General features: G+C 41.1%; 1 protein-coding gene and 1 pseudogene across 1 annotated transcript in view; one reads left to right on the plus strand and one right to left on the minus strand.

Moving 5' to 3' along the window:
* The window catches only part of LOC102855406, a 47,624-nt pseudogene that overhangs the window by 20,373 nt on the left and 2,038 nt on the right, over positions 1-25,213 (minus strand).
* The window catches only part of SYN2 (synapsin II), a 271,323-nt gene continuing 270,258 nt past the window's right edge, over positions 24,149-25,213 (plus strand). The window contains exon 1 of the mRNA XM_006895368.1: positions 24,149-24,197. The gene's annotated coding sequence lies outside the window, so the exon portion shown is untranslated. The remainder of the gene's footprint in view (positions 24,198-25,213) is intronic.

Here is a 25,213-nt window from a genome sequence, read left to right on the forward strand (position 1 = left end):
GCTGTTGTTCATAGGGTCGCTCTGAGTCGGAAACAACTCGACATAACAACAACAACAATAGATCCTCTATGAATGTTTGGTAGAATTCAGCTGTGAAGCCATCTGGTCTAGGACTTTTCTTATGGGGATGTCTTTTTATGACCTTTTCAGTTGCTTCTTTTGTGAAGGGTCTGTTCAAGTGTTCTACATCTGTCCTTGTCAGACAGGTTTTTTTGTCAATTTTATTGACAAAACACCAGCTCCTGGTCTTATTATGTCAGTGGTTTTTCTATTTTATATCTCATTGATTTCGGCTCTTGTCCTTTGAATTTACTCTCTTCTAGAGGCTGTGGGATTAGATTGTTGTTCTCTTTCTATTTGATGAAAGTGTTGACTTAGATCATTTATTTTTCTTCTTTCTTCCTTGACTGCCCCCTGATGTATCCAAGAGATTATGGTATGTTGTATTTTCATTTTCGTTTGTTTCAAAGAACTTCTTTTATTTCATTCTTTATTTCTTTTATAACTCAATTGTGTTCTAGTAGGTAGTCATTCAGTTTACATATGGGTGGTTTGATAAGCTTTACCCTCTTTTGGTTAATTTCCAGTTTTTTGGCTTTGTAGCCTGAGAAGATACTTTATGACATTGTGATCTGAGAAGATACTTTGTATTATTTAATTTTTTTTAATTTGTTGAGGCTTGTTTTATGTTCTAATACATGATCAATTCTGGAGAATACTATATACACTTGAGAAGAAAGTGAATTGAGTGTTATTTGGGTTCAGTGCTTGGAATACGTCCACAAGGTCAAGTTGGCTGATTGTGTAGTTTAGATCTTCTGTATCTTTGTTGAGTTTCTTTTGAGTTGACTTATCCTTTGGTGATAGTGGTGTGTTGAAACCTTCTACCACTATTGTGGTGCTATTTTTCTCTTCAATTCTGTTAACCATTGTTTTATAATTTTGCAGGTCTATCATTTGATACATATATGTTGGACAAGGTTATGTCTTCTTGATCTATAGTGCCTTTAATCAGTTTGTAATTCCTTCCCTTATCTTTTATGGGGGTTATCCGTTTGAAGTCTATTTTACCAGAGATTGGTGTTGTTGACACTTCTGATTTTTTGTTGTTGCCATTTGTTTGGAATATTTTTTTCCAGCCTTCTATTCTAAGTCTGCCTTTCTCTTCTTCTTTTTTTTTTAGATATATCTCTGGTAGGCAACATATTGATGGGCTTTGTTTTATTATCCCTTCTGCTAATTTTTTTTTTGTTATTGTTGATTGATACATTTAGTCCATTCACATTTTTTTTTGGTCAGCCCAAGTTTTACTTTTGCCTTTTGCTGTGTTTCTTTTTATGTTGTTTCTGGTTACCATAGTTTATCCACTTTCCTTTGACATCTCCATGTGAAGGGCTTAACTTAAAATTTCTTGTGGTTTTGGTCCTGTTTTCACAACTTCCTTAAGTTCTTTCTTTTCTGCAAAGGATCTCATTTCTTCTTCATACTTGATGGAGAGCTTTGCTGGGTATAAGATCCTTGGCTTGCAATTGTTTTATTTCAATTTTCTGTATATGCTATCCCATTGTCTTTTAGGTTTCATGGTTTCTGTTTAGAAATAAAAACTTATTTTAATTGTTTCCCCTTTGTAGGGGATTCTTTGTTTTTCTTGTGCTATTTTTAGTGTTCTATCCTTATCTTTTTGTTAAAAAAAACCCAAACAAACAAAAAAAAGGTAAGGATACAGGCCATGGGTTTTGCAATCACTTGTTATGCATCAGAGAGTTGGACAATGACTAGGGAGGATAGAAGGAGAATTGACGCCTTTGCGCTGTGGTGCTGGAGAAGAGTACTGAATGTACCATGGACTGCCAAGAAAACAAACAGATTCATCCTAGAGAGGGTTAAACCAGGCTACTCCTTGGAGGCAAGGATTCTGGGGCTTCGCCTGACATACTTTGGACATGTTGTAAGGAGAGACAGGTCTTTGGAGAGGGACATCGTGCTGGGCAGAGTGGAGGGACAGCGCAGGAGGGGAAGACCCTGAATTGATTCAGTGACTGGGGTAATCGGGATGAGTGTGTCAGAGGCAATGAGATTGGCACAGGATAGAGCACCGTTTAGGGCTGTTGTACATAGGGTCGCTATGAGTCGCAAACGACTTGACGGCACATAACAACAACAACAATCCTTATCTTTTAATTTAGAGAATTTGATTATGATTTATCTTGGTGTTTTTCTTTTTGGGGTCTAGTCTATGTGGTGTTCGCTGTGCTTCTTGAATGTGGATTTCCTCATTCTTCAAAATACCAGGGACGTTTTCCTCTAGTACTTTTTCCACAATTTTCTCAGTGATTTCCCTGTCACTCCCATGTTCTGGAATTCCAGTCATAGGCATGCCATTCCTTTTGATGTCATCACACATAATTCTAATGTTTTCTTTATCTTCTTAATGTCTCATCTCTGACTTTTCTTCTAGCATGTTTCCAGTGAGGCTCTTGTCTTCCAGATCACTGACTCTCTGCTTCATCACTTCAGTTCTATTTTTTTATCCTACCATTTCTATCTTAATATTTTGGATTGCATTTTCATGCTTTTCTGTTATTTCCTTTACTGTGTTGGCTGTATCCTCTCTGTCTTATGATGATTTTTCAAGTTGTTGTACCTCTTTATCTATACTATCAAGTTTTTCTTCCAAGTTTTGCATTTTCTTTCATAGCTGTTCAATATTTCTTCTGGACTGTTGTCTCTGGGGTATGCTCTCTTCATGACTTCCATTGCTTCTTCCATCATTTGCATGTTCTTCTGTAATTGTTCAAATAACTCCACAGCAACATATTTCGTCTTTCTCTCTCTATCTGTGTTATTCATTGGTACTGTTTTTTTAATAGAATGGTTATTTTGTTGTGTTTTTTTTTTATGATGACTGAGGCAGACTCCTGCTTTCTTGACATTATGTGTGCCTTTTCTCAGTAGATGTTGGGTTGTTGTACCTATATAGTGATCCAGAGTTTGGCAATATTTTGTTAAGGACTTGTAAATTTTTGTTCCACTCTTGCCCCAACAGCATTCTCCCCTACCTTCTTGCCCAAGCATCTGAATTTTGATTTTATTTCCAACTTTTTCATTCTAATCACTTGTTATTAATAATTATTAATATATCTTGATTGCCTATTTAATCAATTTCAGACTACAAAAAGTGACACAACTCTTCAGCTTTTTTCATCCTTTGCTTTAGTGATTTATATAAATTTGAATAATAGTTACATTTAGGCTTTTGTTGTTGTTGTTCATTGATACCAAGTTGGAACTGACTCATAATTGACCCTCCATTGGGTTTCAGAAGCAGCAAATCATATGGAAGAGATTAGCCATCCTTTTCCTGCAGAGCAGCTTGTGAATTCTTACCTTGTGCCTTTGGGTTGGCAATGCAACTTCTTACCATTAGGACAAGAGTTAGACAGATAGATCTTCTTTGTATGCATATAGATAGCATCTTGTCATTGACAACATTGTACTTTACTACTGACCTTGAAATTTCCTTTTTGATGATGAACATGACATCATTCTTCTTCAATTAGTCATTCCTGGCATGGTAGAGCACAAAATTATTTATTTCAAAATGTCAGTGGATAAGCTCAATATCAGCAGTGAAAACCAGGCCGGGTGCTGATTGTGGGACAGACCACCAACTACTCACAAGCAAGTTCAAGCTGAAGTTGAGAAAAATTAAATAAAGTCCATTGTAACCAAGATTTGATCTTAAGTCTGTCCCACTCGAATTTAAAAACCATCTCAGGAACAGGTTTGAGGCCTTGAGCACCAATGAGCATAGACCAAATGAGCTCTGGGAGGATATCAAGAAAAAAGATCATTACAAAGGCTGAAGAAGAAGAAAAGACCAAGATGGATGTCAGATGAGACTTTGAGTATTGCATTAGAGAGCCAAGAAGACAAAACTAAAGGAAGAAACCAAGAAATCAAAGAGCTGAACAGAAAATTTCAAAAGGCAGCATGGGACAACAAAGCAAGAAACTATAATGAAATGTGCAGAGAGCTGGAGTCAGAAAATCGAAAGTGCCGAACTCACTCAACGTTTCTTAAGCTGAAGGAGTTGAAAAACAAATTCAAGCCACGGGTGGCAATCCTTAAGGATACTTTGGATGGAATGTTAAATGATCCAGGAAATACTAAGAGAAGATGAAGGACTACACAGAGTCATTGTATCAGAAGGAATTGGCTGACACAGAAGAATTTCATGAAATAACGTATGAGCAAGAGCCTATGGTGATGAAGGAGGAGGTTCAAATTGCTCTGAAGGAATTGGCAGAAAACAAGGCTCCAGTGGTTGATGGCATACCAATTGGCATATTTCAACAAACAGACACTGCCCTGTATGTGCTAAGTTATGCCAAGAAATCTGGAGGACAGTCAGCTGGCCGACTAACTGGAAAAGGTTGATATTTGTTCCCATTCCAAAGAAAGGTGACCCAACAGAGTGCAGAAATTATAGAACAATATCATTAATAGCACATGCAAGCAAGATTCTGCTGAAAATTATCCAAAAATGTTTGGAACAATATGTCAACGGAGAACTGCCAGATGTGCAGACTGGATTTAGAAGAGGTCATGGTACTAGGAATATTATAGCTAATGTTAGATGGATCTTGGCAGAAAGCAAAGAATACCACAGTGTATCTGTGCTTCACTGACTATGAAAAGGCTTTTGACTGTGTGGATCACAACAAGCTATGGCTGACTCTGAGAAGAATGGGAATCCCAGAACATTTGATTGTGCTAATGTGAAACCTATACTTGGACCAAGAGGCAGTCATCAGAACAGAGCAGGGAGACACTGGATGGTTCAAAATCAAGAAAGGGGTCCGTCAGGAATGTATTCTGTCTCCATACCTTTTCAATCTGTATGCAGAACAGATCATCCTAGACGCTGGGCTGTACAAAGAGAAATGTGGCATGAGGATTGGTGGAAGAGTCATCAACAACCTGCATTATGCAGATGAAACAACCCTGCTTGCTGAAACTGAGGAGGACCTGAAGCACTTGCTGCAGAAGGTCAAGGACTGCACCCTTCAATATGGCTTGAAGCTCAACATCAAGAAAACAAAGATTCTCACAACTGGGCTACTGGGCAGCATCAGTATGGATGGTGAAGAGATTGAGATTGTTCACAGTTTTAGTTTGCTTAGCTCCACAGTCAACACTCTTGGTAACAGCAGCCAGGAAATCAGGAGATGAATTGCATTGGGAAAGTCAGCTGTGAGGGACCTCTCAAGAGGACGGAAGAGCAATGACGTTAGGCTGGAGACTTAGGTGTGACTGATCCGGGCTATAGTCTTTGGAATTGCGTGCTATGCCTCAGAGAGTTAGACAGTGAATAGGGATCATAGAAAGAGAATTGATGCTTTTGAGTTGTGGTGCTGGAGAACAGTGTTGAATATAACACGGACTGTCAGGAGAACAAACAGGTTTGTCCTGGAGAAGGTTAAGCCAAATGCTCCTTGGAGTCAAGGATTCTGAAGCTTCCTCTGACATACTTTGGGCATGTTGCAAGGAGGGACTGGTCCTTGGAGAGGGACATCATGTTTGGGAGAGTGGAGAGGCGGCGAAGGAGAGGAAGACCTTCGATGAGATGGATCGATTCTGTGACTGTAGTGGTGGGAATGAGTGCATTTGAAATGGCTGGGTTGGCACAGGATAGAACGGCGTTTAGAGCTCTTGTACATAATGGGGTCGCTATGAGTCACAAGCAACTCGGTGGCACATAACAACAACAACAAGTAAGGTGGGATTTGTATCCCATCATAATCCTCTCTCCTTAATACAATTAAGTAATAATTAATTTATTCAGCACAAAATACACAGTTAATCATTGGCTAGGAAAGACATTTTGAATGAAAAACCTTACTCACTCAAAGCCATCTTTAAGTGTCTTTGAGAGCACCCTGACTGCACTTTTTGAAGACATATCTGATTGTTCTTTTGGCAGTCCATGGGATATTGAGTACTCTTCTCCAGTAGTATAACTCAAAAGCATCACTTCAGAAGACCATGGCCTGAATCAGGTACACCTTAGTCTTCAAATGGGCATCATTGCTCTCCAGCATTTTTTATAATTCCTTGACCACAGAGTAGCCCAATACAATACATCTTCGAAATTCATTATGTGTTATATACAATGGTTAAATAAAACTATTATTCTAAATACCTGAGGTCAAAATGTCAAGAAGGGAGCAAAAAGGAATCCAGTTCAGAAGGGATGAGAGGCAGAACTAAAAATTAGGGAATGGAGCCAGAGGCTCAGAGCATGGAGACAGGCTCTATGTATTATAGACTAAGATCAAGCAGCAATGGGGATCGACTAGCCTTGAAAGATTGCCAGAGTACAGCTATTAATAATAGCTTGCTTTTATGATCTGGCAGGAGACTGATGAATGATAGGTTTGTTGAAATATCAACAAACAGCCACAGCACAAAGCAAGGTGAACACATAGAATTTTAACAGTCAACCAAATTGAGACACAGCTATATATTAGTATAGTTTAGGATCTTAATGGAATTTTCCAGGGGAATCCAGAGCTGGAAACCTCTGTGGTCTCTAAACAGAAATCTACAATTTTTGAGTATCAGAGACTTTGGAAGACAGAGGCAATAACTGAAAAGAAGATTGGAGATATTTGTTTCTTAATGAGTCCTCTGAGGACTTTGTGACTGCCAGCCTTACAGGTGTGGAAGTCAGAGGTTAAGGACCTTCTGCCTGTCCTGTGTAGCCACTGATCTGTCACACTCCTCTCTTCTTACAGCCTTCCAGGTGTCATCTGTGCATGTACTATGTGCTTTCTGCCTCAGAAAACCCATGAGGCATGTACTATTATCACTCCCATTTCATAGAAGTGAAGTCAATTGCCAAAGTCACAATTCAAACTTAACAGCAAAGTTTGTGTGATTCTTCATATCAACCTACTCTTTCACCTTCCTAACCTCTTTCAGGTACCAGTTTTATTGTTTATTTTCTCACATCTGCTTTGATGTCCATAGTTCTACTTTAGCTACCAACTGTTGACTATTATTTTTTAAAATCAATATTTTTGTTTTCCTTTTGGACTTACACTTTAAAAAAGAACACAACAAATTAATGTAGATAGTTGTGGCTTTGTGGTAAGATTCTTGCCTTCTATGCAGAAGACTCCAGGCCAACGTACCTATCTGTTGGTGAAGCCTTGCATGTCACTATGACGCTGAACAGATTTAAGAGGAGTTTCTTTACTGAAAAGAAGCACGAGGGAAGGTCTGGTAATCTATTTCTGAAAATCAGCTGGTAAAAATCCTATGGATTCCAATAATTTAATCAAGTTTTACGTGGGTCTCCATGAGTTTGGAACTGAGTCAACAGCAGCTAAAAGAAACAATATAGGGCTAGGTCTGCTAGAGGGTGTGGCTTTAAAAATTCCTTAGTGAGAGGATGGGTCTGCAGGCCAGCCCAGAGCCTGGAGCCTCCATGCTGGGAGTTGGCTGTAAGCTAGCATCTTGATGGCAGTCAAATAAGGGAAGATTTTTGGGTCATGTTTGATGTGTATTACTGTTCTTTTTACCCCCAAAAGCAGGTGTCCTTGAGCCTTTGACCAAGAGTGGAAGTCCGTTAGAAGGTATTGCTTTAAAATTCCACAGGGCTCTCAGACACCTGTGGCCCTAAGGCCAAATTTATTAATTTTCAAATGAATATTCTTTATATGACACAGTAATGATTTGTCAGTTTGCTGTACTGAACACTTGGAGTTTCTGTGACACTGCACACTGTTCCATTGTTATTGTTGTTGTTATGTGCCGTTGAGTCGTTTGCGACTCATAGCGACCCTATGTACAACAGCCCTAAACTCTGCTCTATCCTGTGCCAATTGCATTGTCTCTGACACACCCATCCCGATTACCCCAGTCACTGAATCAATCCACCTCATAGAGGGTCTTCCCCTCCTGCGCTGTCCCTCCACCCTACCAAACATGATGTCCCTCTCCAAGGACCTGTCTCTCCTTACATGTCCAAAGTATGTCAGACGAAGCCCCAGAATCTTTGCCTCCAAGAAGTAGCCTGGCTTAACCCTCCCCGGGATGAATCTGTTTGTTTTCTTGACAGTCCAGGGTACATTCAATACTTTTCTCCAGCACCACAGCTTAAAGGCATCAATTCTCCTTCTATCTTCCCTAGTCATTGTCCAACTCTCTGATGCATAACAAGTGATTGCAAAGACCATGACCTGTATCAGGCACACCTTAGTCTCCAGAGAGACACTGTTGCTCTTGGGTACTTTAGAGAGGTCCCTAACAGCAGACTTTCCCATCGCAATACTTTTTTTGATTTCCTGAATACTGGTGCCAAGAGTGTTGACTGTGGAGCCAAGCAAACTGTAGCTGTGAACAATCTCAATCTCTTCACCATCCATCCTGATGCTACCAATTGGTCCAGTGGTGAGCATCTTTGTCTTCTTGACATTGAGCCTCAGTCCATACGAAGGCTGCAGTCCTTGACCCTCTGCAGCAAGTGCATGAGGTCCTCCTCAGTTTCGGCAGCAGGGTTGTGTCATCTGCATAACGGAGATTGTTAGTAGATCTTCCACCAATCCTGACACCACACTTCTCCTCATAGAGCCCAGCCTCTCGGATAATCTGCTCTGCATACAGGTTGAAAAGTTATGGAGATAGGACACATCCCTGGCATACACCCTTCCCAATTTTGAACCATGCGGTGTTACCTTGCTCTGTTCTAACGACTGCCTCTTGGTCCAAGTATAGGTTGGCATTAGCACAATTAAATGTTCTGGGATTCCCATTCTTCTCAGAGTCAACCACAGTTTGTTATGGTCCACACAATCAAATGCCTTTGCATAGTCAATGAACCACAGATACACATTCTTCTGGTATTCCTTGCTTTCAGCTAAGATCCATCTAACATCAGCTACAATATCTCTAGTACAGCGACCCCTTCTAAACCCAGCCTGGACTTTTGGCAATTCTCTGCTGATGTGCTGTTCCAGTTGTTTTTGGATAAACTTCAGTAGAATCTTGCTTGCATGTGAAATCAATGATATTGTTCTGTAGTTTCTGCACTCGGTTGGGTCACCTTTCTTTGGAATGGGAACAAATATAGATCTCTTCCAGTCAGTTGGCCAAGTGGTTGTTCTCCAGATTTCTTGGCACAGCTTGGTGAGCACATCCAGGGCAGCATCTGTGAGCTGAAATATGTCAATTGATGTACCATCTATTCCTGGGGCCTTATTTTTTTTCTATTTCCTTCAAAACAGCTTGAACTTCTTCCTTCATCACCATAGGCTCTTGCTCAAATGTTATTTCATTAAATTCTTCTGTATCTGCCAATTCTTTTCGATACAATGACTCAGTACATTCCTTCCATCTTCTTTTAATACCTCCTGGATCATTTAATATTCTGCCTAAAGCGTCTTGTCAAATACAATAATGGTTACCCATTATGTACAGTGTTTAGATGAGTTTACAGATTGAATCATGCTGGCAAGCAGGAGTGGCATCCACTTCCTAAACTAGATGCCTCTGGAAATTCTACAAACTCTCTAAACTCTATAAATGTACAGAAATTATGTTAGTTATAGAACAGAGTTCAGGTCTTTTGTGCAAAGGTTACTCTGAGTCATATTCAACTTGATGACATTTAACCACTGCTAAATGAGACTAGTGCTATTATATCTGGAGGAACACTCCTCCACTTTGTACATCACTCTTTACTAACGTACTGTATGAAGTAACCTGGGTTTGTTGTGATACTGAACCTTGTGCCTTTGGGGTATCAAATACCAGAATGGTTTCCCATGATGGACAGTGTTTGGTGGAGCTCCTAGTTGTAAAACAGGTTTGGAAACAGGCGTGTCATCTACTCCCTAAACCACATGCCTCTGGGAAGTCTCTGAACTTGGAGAAATGAGGATAGCTATGGAAAGATGTTAGGTCTTTTGTTCATAGAGTCACAAAGAGTCATGATCGACTAGACGACAATCAATAACAACATACAACATTTGGAGATACCAAAAAGAGTATAAGTATTCCTCCTACCCATAAATCACCAGTTCTCTTATTTTGCATGGGATTTAGAAGGCATTCAAACTGCCATTCTTTTGATTAGAGTGTAACATGCTGTGCACTACACCACTCAACTCTCTTGAGTAACTCCCTGTCTATTTTATTTGAGTGGTCCCAGTTCTTGCTCCCATCTTGCAGGTAAGACACAGATCTCTTCAGAGGTAAATGGGTTTGGAGGATTCAGACCAAAGAAATTGCCTTATCCATACACCTGTGGGATGGCCACTGTAGATACTAAAACATGTTGGTGATATCATGAAAACTAGAAATATGTAAAAACTACTGACATTTATCAATTTGATGGCATTCTGCCTCTGCTCCAGGATGGAGATGGGAAATTAAAGCTTAAATTGCTTCAATCTGAGACTTGAGAAAGAGATTTATCCTTAGTGTCCTGAAGAGTGATCACCTTAAGGAATGTAAGGAAACAATTAACATTATATTTAACATTATTTTATACATGACACTAGCGTTTTCTTTAAATCAGGAAAGACATTTAACTGTGCAATGTCTCACTAAGAAATGGACTCTTGGGCCCCCCCAGAAGACCTCTCTAATTACCTTTGCAACCATTAAGAAAATTAGAAATCAGTATTTTTCAAACATCACTGACTTTTAAAAAAAAATTTGTTGTTGTTGTTGTTATGTGCCGTCGAGTTGCTTACGACTCATAGCGACCCTATGTACAACAGCCCTAAACTCCGCTCTGTCCTGTGCCAATCGCACTGTCTCTGACACTCCCATCCCAATTATTATACTAGTTTATTTACAAAATTCAAATACATTGTTTTCCAGAACAGACTCTTCCTATTTCCCTCACCCCTCACCCATCAAATTGTACAACTCCATGATTAATTCCCTCTCCCCGCACATCCTCATCCCTCAGCTTCCACCCTCCTCCTTGGATCTTTAATACTCATTCTACAATAATGGTTTTATACAATATTTATCCTTGTGGTACTGAGTTAGTTCACTTAGCATAATACTCTCCAGTCCCTCCCAGGTTAGATAATAATTTGCAAAATGATTGCTCCTATGGGTTACACGGAATTTCATTGTGTGAATGTGCCATAATTTTTCAAACCATTCATTTGTTGTTGGACATCTGGGCTGTTTCCATGTTCTTCCAATGATGAGTAATGCTGCCATGAATATTGGTGTACAAGTCTCCGTTTGTGCCTCTATTCTCATTTTCTCAGTATATATTTCAAGTGGTGGCTTTTTGCTGCCTGTGCATGGCGATCTGCGTGAGCAAGTAATCACAAGTTTTTGGGGTCGTGTGCTTTTCCCAGCTTGTGTTTGATGTGCAGTACAGCTCTCCTCCCCCAGGAGCAAGGTCCTTGAGGCTTGGCCTAAGGTTTAAGGCAGATGGTGGCTTAAATTCCCAAAGGGGAAGGGGGAGAAGAAGGCGGCTAGGTCATTCCTGGATGACTCCACTCTGGGTCTCTGTGGCTTCTTGCCGCCTGTGCATGGCAGTCAGTGTGTTCAAGTAATCACAAGCTTTTTGGGTCGTGTGGTTTTTTTTGGGGGGGGGCTTGTGTTTGATGTGCAGTACTGCTCTTCTCCCCCAGGAGTGAGGTCCTTTTGGCCTAAGGTTTAAGGCAGGTGTAGCATCCACTTCCAAAATGGCTTGCCTCCAGAAACTCTATGAACAGTGCTCAGGTCTTTCATTCATAGGGTTGTTGTGAGTTGTCTATGACTCGAAGGCACATAACAACAATAACAATGACAACACAGAAAGACCTATGTTGGCCTAGTGGACAGAAAGTTATGCTACCAAGCTCAAGGTGGGTGATTTTAATCCACAACCCTCAGGCCTGGTTTTTTGTCAAACATTCTTCTAGGTGGTATAGCACTGGTATGTGGATTGCTATACAGAGCTAACTCATGGCTGCTGTGATGCTAAACACTGTGACACTGATGTACCAAATGTGATAATGGTTACCCATGGTGGACAGTGTTCAGTGGAGCTTCCTGATTAAAACAAGTTTAGAAGCAGGAGTGACATCCACTTCCAAAATTACTTGCCTCTGGAAACTCTATGAACAGTGCTCAGGCCTTTCATTCATAGGGTCACTATGAGTTGTCTACAACTCGATGGCACCTAACAACAAACAACAATATTTCAAATAGTGGAATAGCTGGGTCACATGGAATTTCTCTGTTTAGCTTTTTGAGTAAGTGCCAAACTGCCTTCCAGAATGATTATACCATTTTACAATCCCACCAACAATGTATAAGAGGTCCTTTCTCACCACATCTTTTCCAATGTTTATTACTTGCTGTCCTATTAAACTTTGCCACTATTACTGGAGTGAGATAGGGGAGTAAGGCCCCAAACCATAAAGTTCATAAGAGACAAACAGATCAAGCTTAGAAGCACTAGTCCAAGGTATAAAAAGACTGCCAAAGACAGCCAGAAATGTACAAGCTGAAGAGGATAAAATTGATGAATGGGACCCTCTAAAGATTAAATTCATGTGTGAATCAAAATCTTTCCCCAACAGGGTGAAAAGAAAACCTAGCAACTGGAAACAAACATTTGGTAATACCGTCTCAGACAGGAGTCTCATAATGAAAGTTTACAGAATACTCCTGGGCCTCCACAAAAAAGACTGATAACCCAATTACTAAATGGGCAAAAGACATGGAAAGACTTTTCACAGAGGAAGATATTCAAATGGCAAGCAGACACATGAAGAAATGCTCCAAATCACTGGCAGTAAGAGATGCAAATACCCATCAACAAACGAATGGATAGAGAAGCTGTGGTATATTCACAAAATGGAATACTATGCTGCATTGAAAAACAAGGAACTCATTCAAAATGGTTGACTCTGGAGAACATTATGCTGAGTGAAATATCACAGTCACAAAAGAACAAATATTGCATGGTGCCACTGTTGTAAAAGAGGAGTGACCTTGGGGTTGGGGAGAGACTGAGTAAGATGGGTTCAATAATGTATACTGCACTGAAACAGAGGAGGGAGAGAACTGTTTGGAAGAGATACGTGATTAGGTATTTCTGTCATGACTGGAGTCTAGAGCGATGGCTACTTGGTGGAGTGGACCTGGGGGAGCGTTTGTAAAACAATGAAAGTATTTTTCTTTTACTTTTCCAAGAGGGTTGTGTTCGGGGGGGGGGGGAGCCTTGGGAGGGGACAAATGTGCAACAATGAATGAGTGGAAATTCAAAGCCTCTGTAAATTTTTACTGAAATTAATAACAAATTTAAATTTAAAAAAAGAGTTAAGTTAGAGTAAGGATGGCAATGGATTTATAACTGCTCATGCTAATAACACTATATCGTGGCACGGAGGAGGAAAAGTGGAAATGTATCCACATTTACAACATTCCTCTTACCAAAACCATTTATGGAAAATAGGAACTATCTCTGGATTGCAAATGATGATATTGTTGATATTTCTAGCCTTAAGCATAAAAGATTATAATGTTCAAAATTAATTGTTATACATTTGTTTAAATATTTCCCTCTTTTAACAACTGGGATCTAGAGGGAAGAGAAAAGCCCAGAGAATGGCCAAAATTATTGGGGCAGTGATTGCTGCCAGTTTAGGGCCTGTGTCAGGAAAAGGAAGTCTTACTCATATACAGTGCCACCCAAAGGTAATAAAGAAGGTCAGAATTACTTCCATTGTGGAAAGCTGGGCCACTTCAGTAGATAAGTGTCACAGATGAGAGCCACAGATAGGCAAGGGTGTAGAGAGGAAGCTCCTACTCACTTGCTTTAAGTGTGGATCTGAAGGACACTTGGCCAAGGGTGGCCCACATCAGGTCCTCTTGGCTGACAAGACTGACAGGCCCCAGCTCCCAGCTGGAAGCAAAGGAGGATGTTTCAATGATTTAGATCCTCCCAGAAGAGCTGTGGGTGAGCATTAACATTACTGGTAAGTATATTCATTTTCTCCTGGACACAAGAGCCTAGTATTTGGTCCTAAAAGCCTTCTGCGGTCCCAACTCTTCTCACTATTTCTTAGTTGTTGGAATTGATGGAAAACCTCATAAGCAGTTTCTTACTTCAGCTCTGCCTTGCATGCATATTTCTGAGTTGTAAAACAATCCAGTGGTAGATGGAATTTCCTCCAGGACTTAAGAACAATAAATGACATAGTTGAACCTTTACATCTTGTGGCTCCTAACTGTTATACTATAATAGACAAAGTACTCATCAATAGGCCTTTTATTGTAAGAACTACCTTCCCTCTGTAACTTGATTTGTGCCACTAATAGAGCCTCTACTTGGAATATTATTTCTTTTAATTTTTGACGCATGTACTTTTAACTTGTTAGTTAAATTTGTGTGTTCTAGGCTGCAACGCTTCCATGATACATCTTCAAGGATATGAACATGTACGGCTAAGCAGAATTGATAACAGTGCATCTAAATTCCAAAATCAATCTCCATATTAGTGTGTTTCCTTTGGAGTAGTGAGAGAAGATCTTCACCCTGAAACCTACAGCATCCCTTTTCAGCAGGAAGTAGCTAAGAGAATACACCATCCCCTTTTCCTTATGAATCAGGGTGAAGTCTCTCTCAGGGAGGAGTGATAGGGAATGGCAAGGGACACACTGACAAAGGAGATCAATCAGAACTGGCTTTGACAAGCACTGTGACAATTGGACAATTAAAACAGATTTTCAAGGGGGAAAAAAAGAAGAACGAACTGGGGAGGAGGGTAGAGAAAATAGTGCAACAATGAATGAATGAAAACCCAAAATCTCTGTAAATGTTCATTAAAATTAATAAAATTTAATAATAAAAAACCTATAAAAATAAAAAAAGAGATGCAAATAAAAACTGCAATGAGGTACCATCTAACTTTTAATGAGTACTTGCTATGTGCTATTCTGTGCTTGGAGCCAAAACCACAAAATGAACAAAGCTACAGTCCTGCCCTAGAGTTTCCCAGTGAAGAATGAGACAGAAAGTTGCTATACTAAAATGTTATGTTCAACATCCAATGACTTTTGAGCTGGGCCTTGAAACACAGGAACTAGTAATCTGGGTGTATAAGTAAGTGTAGGAGGTGGTACTGTTGTTATGAGCTGTCAAGTCACTTGTGACTTATATTGAACCTATCGACAATAGCTCTGAAACCTGTCCTATCCTGAGCCAATCTCAGTGTCTCTAATGTATCTGACCCTATTACCCCAGTTACTATGCCAATCTATCTCCTCCAGAATCTTTCCTCTCTTGTGAAGTCCCTCCATCCTTTCAAGCATGAGGTCTTTCTTCAAGGATTGGTCCTTCCTGGCAACATGCCCAAAGTATGTGAGATAATCCTTGAAAATCCTTGTTTCCAAGGAGCAACTTGGTTTTACCCTTTCCAGGACATATCTATTTGTTCTCTTGGCAGTCCATGAAATGAATGTTCAACACTTTTCTCTAGCACACCTCAAGGGCTTCAATTCTTCTGTCATCTTTGGTCAATTGTCCAGCTCTCTGATACATAGCAACTAATTGTGAAGACCATGGCCTGGATCAGTTGCACCTTAGCTTACTCATATCTTTTCACAGAAAACTGTACATGAAAACTTTTTTGGGGGCAGAAATGTGCCTGGCCCTTGCACATGGCAAGCTCCTGGAGAGTTGATATCTTCAGGAGCAAAATTCAACTTACCTTGAATGGAATCTGGGTAAATTCCCTAGTTCACATGGAATCTCACCTAGATGTGTTCCATAGTGTCTCCTAGGGATTCCTCAGTGAGCCTAAGCTTCAGTTGCCCAAAGTGGTAACCTGCTTACTAACACATCTTGTGATGGCTTTCTTTCTGTACCCATCTCACATCTCACACCTGTAGTGTGGCTTCCTGTGATCACCTCTTTGAACTCAACTCCTAGTCTCAGGGTCTGTTTATAGGAGAACCAAATTAAATGTACACAAAAATACTCCAGAAAGAACGGATTCAACAAGGAAGCGGAGACGTGCCAGAAAGAAGATGAATATGTTTGAAGAGCAGTTCACGGAATGCAAATAGGTAAGATGATGCAAGGTGGGACGGAGAATCGCCAAGTGGCTACAAGTGGCTACAAGCTACAAGTGGCTTTAAGATGCTTGGCGAGCAGAGGAAAAAGATTCCTTCTAGCCTCAGGCTGCTTGTGTGCTCCATCTCTGCGGAAATTTGGTCCCGCCCACCAGCCTCCTCCAGTCTGTGGATCCCCCACAGTCTTCATCACCTGCTGACTGAGCTGTTGCTGGGCTGCGGCAGTTGCTTGAGGTGGGCGGAGCTCTGGTCCGTCAACAAGCAGCCTAGAGTGGCAGGCCTGGAGCTGCAGTCTACTTCCGCTTGCAAACGGAATTTTCCTTTCTCTAATTGTCTCCACCTCCCACCCTTTGCCTGTCTCCACTCTCACGGCACCACTCCTTGGAGGCTTCCATTCGTTGATCATGCTGTCTTGCCAATGGGAGTATTGGGAGGCATTTGTAGAGGAAGCTGGGAAGCTCGGGTGCCTTGCTGGATCCAGAGATGAGCTTTTGTTCAAGTGGTGTTAATTAGTAGTTCTGTGCCATAGTTCTTCTCCTTCTAGACTTCTTTTATTGTGATTCTTTCTCTCTTCCTGCTGCCAGGCCTTCAACCAGTCATTCCAAGATGACTCAACAAAATCTCAGCACATAAGTTCTCGTGTGATGGGAGAAACTGAACAGAAACTAATAATTACAATATTGTTTGCTATCTGTTGTCAGTTGTTTATGGATTATGAATATTTGTGAATGAAGAAAGAAAAAGATGGATGAATAATACGATATGGAGAAGGGATGCCAGGCAGGGAAGTGTAAACACCTGATCTGCCTTTGGAAGGGCTGAATATGGTCCAGAACCTCTGATGTCAGGCACCAGCAAGGCCCTTTGGGATTGGATGCTCCTGAGAACACTACATTGCAGACAGACCTTTACAGAGGAGGAAAACCTCAGGCAGATTAGATAAATTACTTGAGATCAGAAAGCTGCAAGTCAGGATGCTAGTTTGGTGTTTGGTGTTCCACAAAGCCTGTGCAAGGCTGGAGGCGGGGAACAGGTGGAGATTGGGCAAACGGTTGGGGCACTTCAAGATGACACAGGGACTAATTTCTGGGACCCTTAGTTGACATGCTTCTAGCTCCTAGAACTTTGCAAAGCTGTAGCCTTGTAGGGGGAAAAAAGTCACCATTTAATGTTCAACATTTCCTCCTAGAGTTGTGAATTACAGACTAAATCTCAGCAGTTCTTCAAGCGCTGTGTGGCCTTAGAGAAGTCTCCTCCCCTCTCTGAGACTTTGCTTCCTTATTTTCAAATGAGAATATGATTGTTATTGTGTGCCTTCCAGAACTGACCCATCACTGACCCTTTGCAGAGGCAGTAGTTGGGTGCTCAGGATCACACGAGAGTTGATTGCCCATCTTTCTCCTGCAGAGCAGCTGGTAAATTCAAACTGCCTACCTTTGCTTTGGTAGCACAATTCTTTAGTACCTTATAAAGTTATAAGAATTCAAGGCAAGGTATGCAGTGGTCATTTCTATCAATCTGTTCCGGGAGACTTCAGGGAGAACCAGAGCAGGTTCATAGTAGAAAGGTCAGCTGAATCAACAAGCAAGGGGACTTTCAGATAATTGGATGAGGGATGCCTTGCATCAGCCAAAAAATGGGTGTGCTGGCAGACAGCAGACAGCTAGGTGACTTCGGATGGGCCAGATGCTATTTTGGAGATGAGAAAAGATCTTTTCTTGATCCTGGCAGTACTGGGAGAAGATACAAAGCAGGAACTAGGAATATTGGTTCACTCTTGAATCAGAAATACTAGTTCTTCTGCAGGAAGGGGTACAGGAGAGCTGAGCCCTGCATGGGGGAAAGGTGAGATAGCAATCACATGTTCAACCTTGGATGACAAGTCTCAGCTCCCTGGAGCTGGCTGTTTCCAAGAGAATAAGAAATAGGGCCATCTGCTCAGGGCTGGTCCTGGCACTAAGGAGCCTTTCCCCAAGGACAGCCATGTGGGAATTCACACATTGCAATATGGAGTCAGGGTAGGGAAACTTCATGCTCAGTATATAGCCATTTATACAAAAGACCAAAGAAAGTTGGTTTATTTTGTTATTTAGAAACAAATAAGTATGTTTCTTAGTCAGTTGAAGATATTATAATGATGTCTGCAAAATATCTTCATATGGAACCTCACAGGTAACCTCAACCCTTTTACTTCACATATGAGGAAAATTAGACTAAAAAGAAAATTTACTCTAGAATATCATGTAGCTATTAAGTGGTGGGAATCCCTGGGTCCCAGCTGAGTTCCTGCAAAAGCCGGGAGTTCCAGTCCACTCAGACTAGAATCAGTCATTCAAAACCCAGCAGAGAACACAGTCCACTCTGACATCTGTGGGTCACTATGAGTTGGAGATGACTTTATGGCAACTAGGGTTTTTTGCTAGGTAGTGAATGAACCAGGGATCCTGATACACATCTATCTGTCCACAAATTAAAACATATATTTCATTGTTTTTTAAAAACTGCTATCCAGAATAAGGTAAAATTGAGTCAGCCCCCAAGTCATTAGTGAGCCTTTGCACAAAAGATACTGCATCAGGGTCTTTTATACATCATCTTATCTTCTTTGAGAACACTGCAATAAGTTATTAAATCCAGTTTACAGATACAAGGGAGCTCTGGTGGTATAATGGTTAAGGAACAGTGATGCCAAGTCAAAGGCGAGTGGTTGGAATTGGCCACCTGCTCTAATGTACAAAGATGGACAATCTCCTTCTGCACAATCTATAGCCCCTGAAAACCCCACTGGAGCTTTGGCTATGAGTTGGTTCCTACTCCACGGCCATAAATGAGTGAGAGTTACACACGAACAGAGTTTCATGAAAGAAATAATAGGAAGTTGCATTGCTAGTAAGCGGCATTTAATTGGTTCACAATTGGAGAGTGGCCAAGGAAGAGTACAGCAGCCAGGGACTGCCCATCTACTCTGTAACCACAACAGCAGGAGCACTAGCTACTTGTAAATAACTCTTACTACCATCTGTGTGACATCTCTAAGAGAAACTACAGCAGAGCTGGGGGAGGGGGTTGTCTGCTGAGTGAACTTGGTACACAGAGCTCAGCTATGTCCCTGGAGTGCACCAAACACTGTGTGGAAGAAAGGCTTTTTCCACTCTTCCTTGCTTTGGTATGAGATTGCTGCTGGAGGTGGGGGTGAGGGCTTAGGTAATGTCTCTAAAGAGGTCTATGAGTTTCTCAGATAGGGGATCCCACTCTGTGCTGTTCGTGCATGCATGACAGAGATGTTCCTCTGTTACTATGGCAACAGCCAAGGTACTTGCATTCCACAAGAGGCCAGAGCTGCTCTGTGGGGAGCTTTGGTCCTCGCTGGGAGAGGGTGGTGGTAGGAGCGGGGTGGATTGGTGGTGTTGTGGGGAGTGTCTCATAAGCTAGATTTTTGTGGCTAGAGTTTCTTCCCAGAGTAGAAATGTCTATACAGGGCCTCTGTTCACAAAATTTTCTGTGTTTGTGGGATTTTGGACAAAGGGTGATGACAGGAAGACCCACAAGGAGAGTCCTGGAGGTTATGTTACCTTAGTTCTCCTATGACTTTTGATAAATGTGCTTATTTAGCAAGTTGCTGATGGCTGGTATCTTTCTGAGAGGCTGTCAGTACATCCTAATGGGGAGTTTCGTGGGTTTTGCAGGTAGCCAGACTTGCTTTCCAGCCCTGCAACTTTTAGTTTAAAGATCTCAAGTTTGTTGGTATAACCTTTTTAACTCTAAAGTGCTTCATTAGTAAACAGGTGGTATTGAATGCCTCTCCTGTGAGTATCTAATGAGATAATGCATGAGCAGTTTCTGGCATGTAGTTGGTATTTAGTCAGTAGTAGTTGTTATTGGGTCCCGAGTATTGCCAGCTGTCAAAACACCAAAGGATGGTTGCACTGGGGAAATGTGCCATCAAAGATCAATCCAAGGTGCTAATGAGCAACAATATCAGTTTAAAGACTAAGGTGTGACTGATTCAAGCCATGGTCTTTTCAGTTACTTTCCATGCATCTGAAAGTTAGACAACACCTAAGAATGACAGAAGAATCGATGCCTTCAGAAGAGTACTAAATATTTCACATTCTGTCAAAGAACAAACTAATATGTCTTGGAGAAAATGCAACCAGAGTGTTCCTTAGAGGCAAGGATGGTGAAACTGTCTCTTGCATATTTTGGACATGTTGTCTGGAGGGACAAGCCCTTAGAAAAGGACATCATGCTGGGAAAAGTGGAGGGTCAGTGACAGAGAGGAAGATTCTCAATAAGATGAATTTACATGCGACTGTAACAGTGAGTTTGAGTGTACCAGTGATAATGAGGATGGCACAGGAAAGGACAAGGTTTCAATCTGTTCTTCATAGGGTTGCTATGAGTTATAGTTGACTCAATGGCTTCTACCCACAACAAAGCCAATATTGCCAGATATTTCTCTTGAAGACTTTTCAAGAGACCATCTGAGCGCTGTTAAGTTGGGAGCAGGCTCTCTATTAGCACAGTCCACAAGAAGTTGTGCGTCTTACCCACAGGCTGTGCCTTTCTGGCAGTTTTAATTCACTGGTGACTCCAAGGGAGAAAGATAGGCAGTGTCTCATCGCATGTGATTTATCATTTTAGATGCTCAGTAGAGGGTCAGCTGTAAGGTGGTGCTGATGTGGTGGCAGTCAGTTGAGTTGAATGCTTTTTCTGAGTTCTGATTCTCTCTCTCTTTGCCGTTAAACTATCTGGCCTGCCAGTGCTGCAGGCTTGCTTCTCAGACTCAGCTCCTATGTGCCTGGTCTGAGCTTGATGACATCATGCGCTTGTTTACCCAAGAGGCTATGCCCAGTGAATCTCACACAACACTAGACCTTGGGGATCAGCAGCATCACTGCTACTCATTTTCCAAGCCTGGAAATGGAAGCCTAGAGAGAGTTATTAAATGCCTTGTTCAAGGTCACCCAGGAAGAAGAAGCCATTAGTTAAAATGACTGTTACATTTATTTTTGCAGTCATGACTAAACCAGGGGTGACTGGAGAGGGCCAACCTCATGCTTCCCTGAATTTCCTTGGTTGTTTATGCCAGGATAAATGTGTGTGTGGAGTAGTTCATTGTGCTCTAGTTGTAGAGCTGGTAAGCTCTGTGATTCCCTTGGTGCCTTAGGTATTAATAGCTAACATTTGCACAGTGTTTTACAGCTTATAAAATACACACTTATTTAGTTCTTAGAATAGGACTTCAAGGGAGTTATGATAATTATCATAATTTTTTTATAAATGGGTAACTGAGGTGGAAAGTCACTTGCTGAAAGCAACATAGTTACCAAACAGCAGAATCAGGGATTGAACATCTATCTGTATGATTCCAACCTATAGAAAACTGGCTCTGCTGACATGAGTTTATCTTTGGAGAACTTGAGGGTGTTGCTGCTATAAAAACAGTGTTATCACAGGAAGTGTGGTATCTGACCTCCTCTGACTTCATAATGGGGATGGAGGATCCCCATCAACAGCATCAATCTCCAAGTACAGTTCCTGAACTTTCTATCAGTTCCAACACTGGTCATCCATCTGTTGCCTCTGCTCTTGCTGTCTCTTTGTCCCTACTGCTCTATCTTCATTGCTGCTTCTCAAAGTTTCATCTTGTACCATTTCTCCAGGATTGCTGTTCTCTGTCCATAGGCCAAGGAGTTTTAGCACAGGCAATTAAGTTCAAAGGATGTGCTTGACTCTTGAGTCTTCTTTCTTGAGAATGGTGAGATTGCTCTACTTTTGCCTGTGAGATGGTTCATTTTAAACCTAGCAGGATGGCAAAACTGACTAATCCCTATGTTGGTGTTCTAGATACACTATTTGCATGATCCTATCCCACAAGGATAACATATACCTGATTTACATTATTAGCAATCTATCCAACCTCCCAGTGGACTACAAACACCTCCTATTTGCATAATCCTAACCAGTCATTTTAGGGGAGCTCTCATGGCCAAAGGTAAGGATTTGTGCTGCCAACCCAAAGGCAAGTAATTTGAATCTACCAGCTGCTTGATGGGAGAAAGATGGATGATCTATTCCAGTGTGATTTACTGACTCTGAAAAGCTACTGGAGGGTCAGCACTTAACAGCCACCAACAGTCAATAATGGGAATTACACGGACAATGGCTGGAAGAGTTGTATTAAGTAATTTATAACATGTTAATTGTCTTCTGCTGACCCTGTGCAGAGATGGCCATCCACAGCACAGTGCTGATAAGAAGACTCACCTGAATGAAGATTGGACTCTGTAAAATATTAGGTTACAAAAGTATCTGACATCCTTATCCCTTATTTGATGTTATATATTAAATCTACTAAATGGTAAAAAAAAAGGTTATAAACTGGTATAAAAGGCAATAATGGTGCCTCTTCTCACAAAGCAGACACTAAAAACCAGTTGCTGTCAAGTCAGTTCTTCATGTGCATCAAAGTAGAACTGTATCCCGTGGGATTTTCAATGACTGTTTTTTCTTCATAAGTAGATCTTTGGGCCATTCTTCCTAGGCACCTCTGAATGGGTTTGAACTACCAACCTTTCAGTTAGTAGTCAAACATTTACTTGTTTGTACCACTCAGTGACTCCAAAGTAGACATTATCTCTTTGTTGGTAATTATGAAGTTAATTAGTAACAAAACTACAGCTAGAATCCACAATTGATGATTCTCAAATTCCCTCAACTTTAGTTTAAGGGAGGTTGACCCCTCTACTTTGTTTTAGGGATTCTCGATACTGAGATGTAAGCAAGGACTAAAGAAGGCATGGTTCCAGCAAATTTCCTTGTTTGGCAGAAAACTTAAGCTAGGATTTTGAACAGTGCTATGTGTACCTTCATATGCATCAGAGATTTGGACAATGACTAGGGAGGACAGAAGGAGAATTGACGCCTTTGAGCTGTGGTACTGGAGAAGAGTATTGAATGTACCACGGACTGCCAAGAAAACAAACAGATTCATCCTGGAGAGGGTTAAACCAGGCTACTCCTTGGAGGCAAGGATTCTGGGGCTTCATCTCACATACTTCGGACATGTTGCAAGGAGAGACAGGTCTTTGGAGAGGGACATCATACTGGGTAGAGTAGAGGGACAGCGCAGGAGGGGAAGACCCTCTATGAGGTGGATTGATTTAGTGACTGGGGTAATCGGGATGGGTGTGTCAGAGACAATGCGAATGGCACAGGATAGAGCAGGGTTTAGGGCTGTTGTACATAGGGTCACTATGAGTCGCAAACGACTCAACTGCACATAACAACAACAACAACATGTGTACCTTCTTCCTATAAACTTTCCCCACAGCATTGTTGATGGGGAAGGAACAATCAGAGAGATGATTGAGCATTTGAATTGGTTCTAGACTTTAGCAGGCTTCTTTCATCTGCAGTTGCCAGATGCTTACTTTTGTTTACAATTCAGTGAGAAGATAAAAATTACATAGGAAGAACATGAAAGAGTCCGGGGTTTTTTTTATTTTTTATTTTTTTCTATAATTATATTTTATTAATTTTCATAAACATTTACAGAGATTTTGGGCTTCCACTCATTCATTGTTGCACTATTCTCTCTACCCTCCTCCCAGTTTGTTCTTGTCCAAATGCCACAGTGCTTGTCAAAGCCAGTTCTGATTAATCTTCTTTGTCAGTGTATCCTTTGCCATTCCCTATCACTCCTCCCTGAGAGAGACTTCACCCTGAGTCATAAGGAAAAGGGGACGGCGTATTCTCTTAGCTACTTCCTGCTGAAAAGGGATGCTGTGGGTTTCAGGGTGAAGATCTTCTCTCACTACTCTAAAGGGCCCCTTTGGCAGTAGGAAACACATAGACTATTATGGAGATTGATTTTGGAATTCAGATGCACTCTTATTGATTGTGCTTGGCTGTACATGTACATATCCTTGAAGTTGTATCATGGGGGTGTTGCAACCTAGAAGACACAAATTTGACTAACAAGTTATAAGTACATGAGTCCAAAAATTATGGAAAAGTAAAAGAAAAGATTCTTTCATTGTTTTACAAACCCTCCCCCAGGTCCCCTCCACCATGCAGCCCTCGCTCTAGTCTCCTGTGATGACAGAAATAGAGTCCGGGTTTTGAGAACTAGGAGGGACCCCCCAAGATTCTGAGAATAAGCCAAGGTGATGGCTGAATGACTGAGAAAATGAGAGGAAACGCTTCCATTGATTATTCTGAGAGAAGTGCCTTCCATCTAGAGAGGAAAGCCTGGTTGATTGATATCAGGACAGGTAGAAAAAGTCTGACTGCTCCAGAATGCTTTATTTTCTAGAACTTCCTGGATCCAAAACATGTATCTCCTTTAATTCTAGGCAAAAGATAGGGCATGTTGTTAGTTGGCATTGTGTCAGCTGCTGATTCCTGGTGACCCCATGTGCCACAGAATGAAATAGTACATGGTCCTGTGTCAGTTCCAGGATCTGTAGTTTCCATTGACTGATTCCTTGGTATTTACTAAGGTATTTCCTCCTCTTCTGTCAGTCAGGTGGTGGCTGTGCATGAGGTGAACTGGTCAATCACGCGCTCATTCACTACTGTTAGGTTGATTCTGACTCCGACTGGCCCTCCATTTGGTTTCTGAGGCAGTAAATCACAATGGTAAGAGACTTCCCATCTTTCTCCTAAGGAGCTGAGTTTGAACTACTAGAGATGTGTAGCCTTTCAGTTAGCAGCACAACTGACTATAGAATATTCCCTGATTGGTGGTGATCAAATATCATTTTCCCTGAACTTAGAATCTATAACCACAGGTAAGGATAAAGGAAAGATTTTCATTGCAGCTGATTAAAACTTGGGCTCATTATAGTCAAGTGTCTTTGCATGCTACAACCATACACTGGAACATGAAGAGCATTGGCTTAAGCAAATATGATGTACAGTTGTGTCCATTAATGAAAGACTTCTGATTATACACAATAGGTTAATATCCAATTATTAGACAATATGGTCTGTCCTTCCACAAGAATATTACTGTTATTAAAACCTCCCAGAGGTAAAGGGATGATTTAACAGAGTATCTGATAAAAAGTTTTAATGATATTGTGGGCATTCATGGTTT

The sequence above is a fragment of the Elephantulus edwardii genome, unplaced genomic scaffold (genome assembly GCF_000299155.1).
Source record: "Elephantulus edwardii isolate Elephantulus edwardi_28Jun2011 unplaced genomic scaffold, EleEdw1.0 scaffold00166, whole genome shotgun sequence".
Classification (NCBI taxonomy): Eukaryota; Metazoa; Chordata; class Mammalia; order Macroscelidea; family Macroscelididae; genus Elephantulus; species Elephantulus edwardii.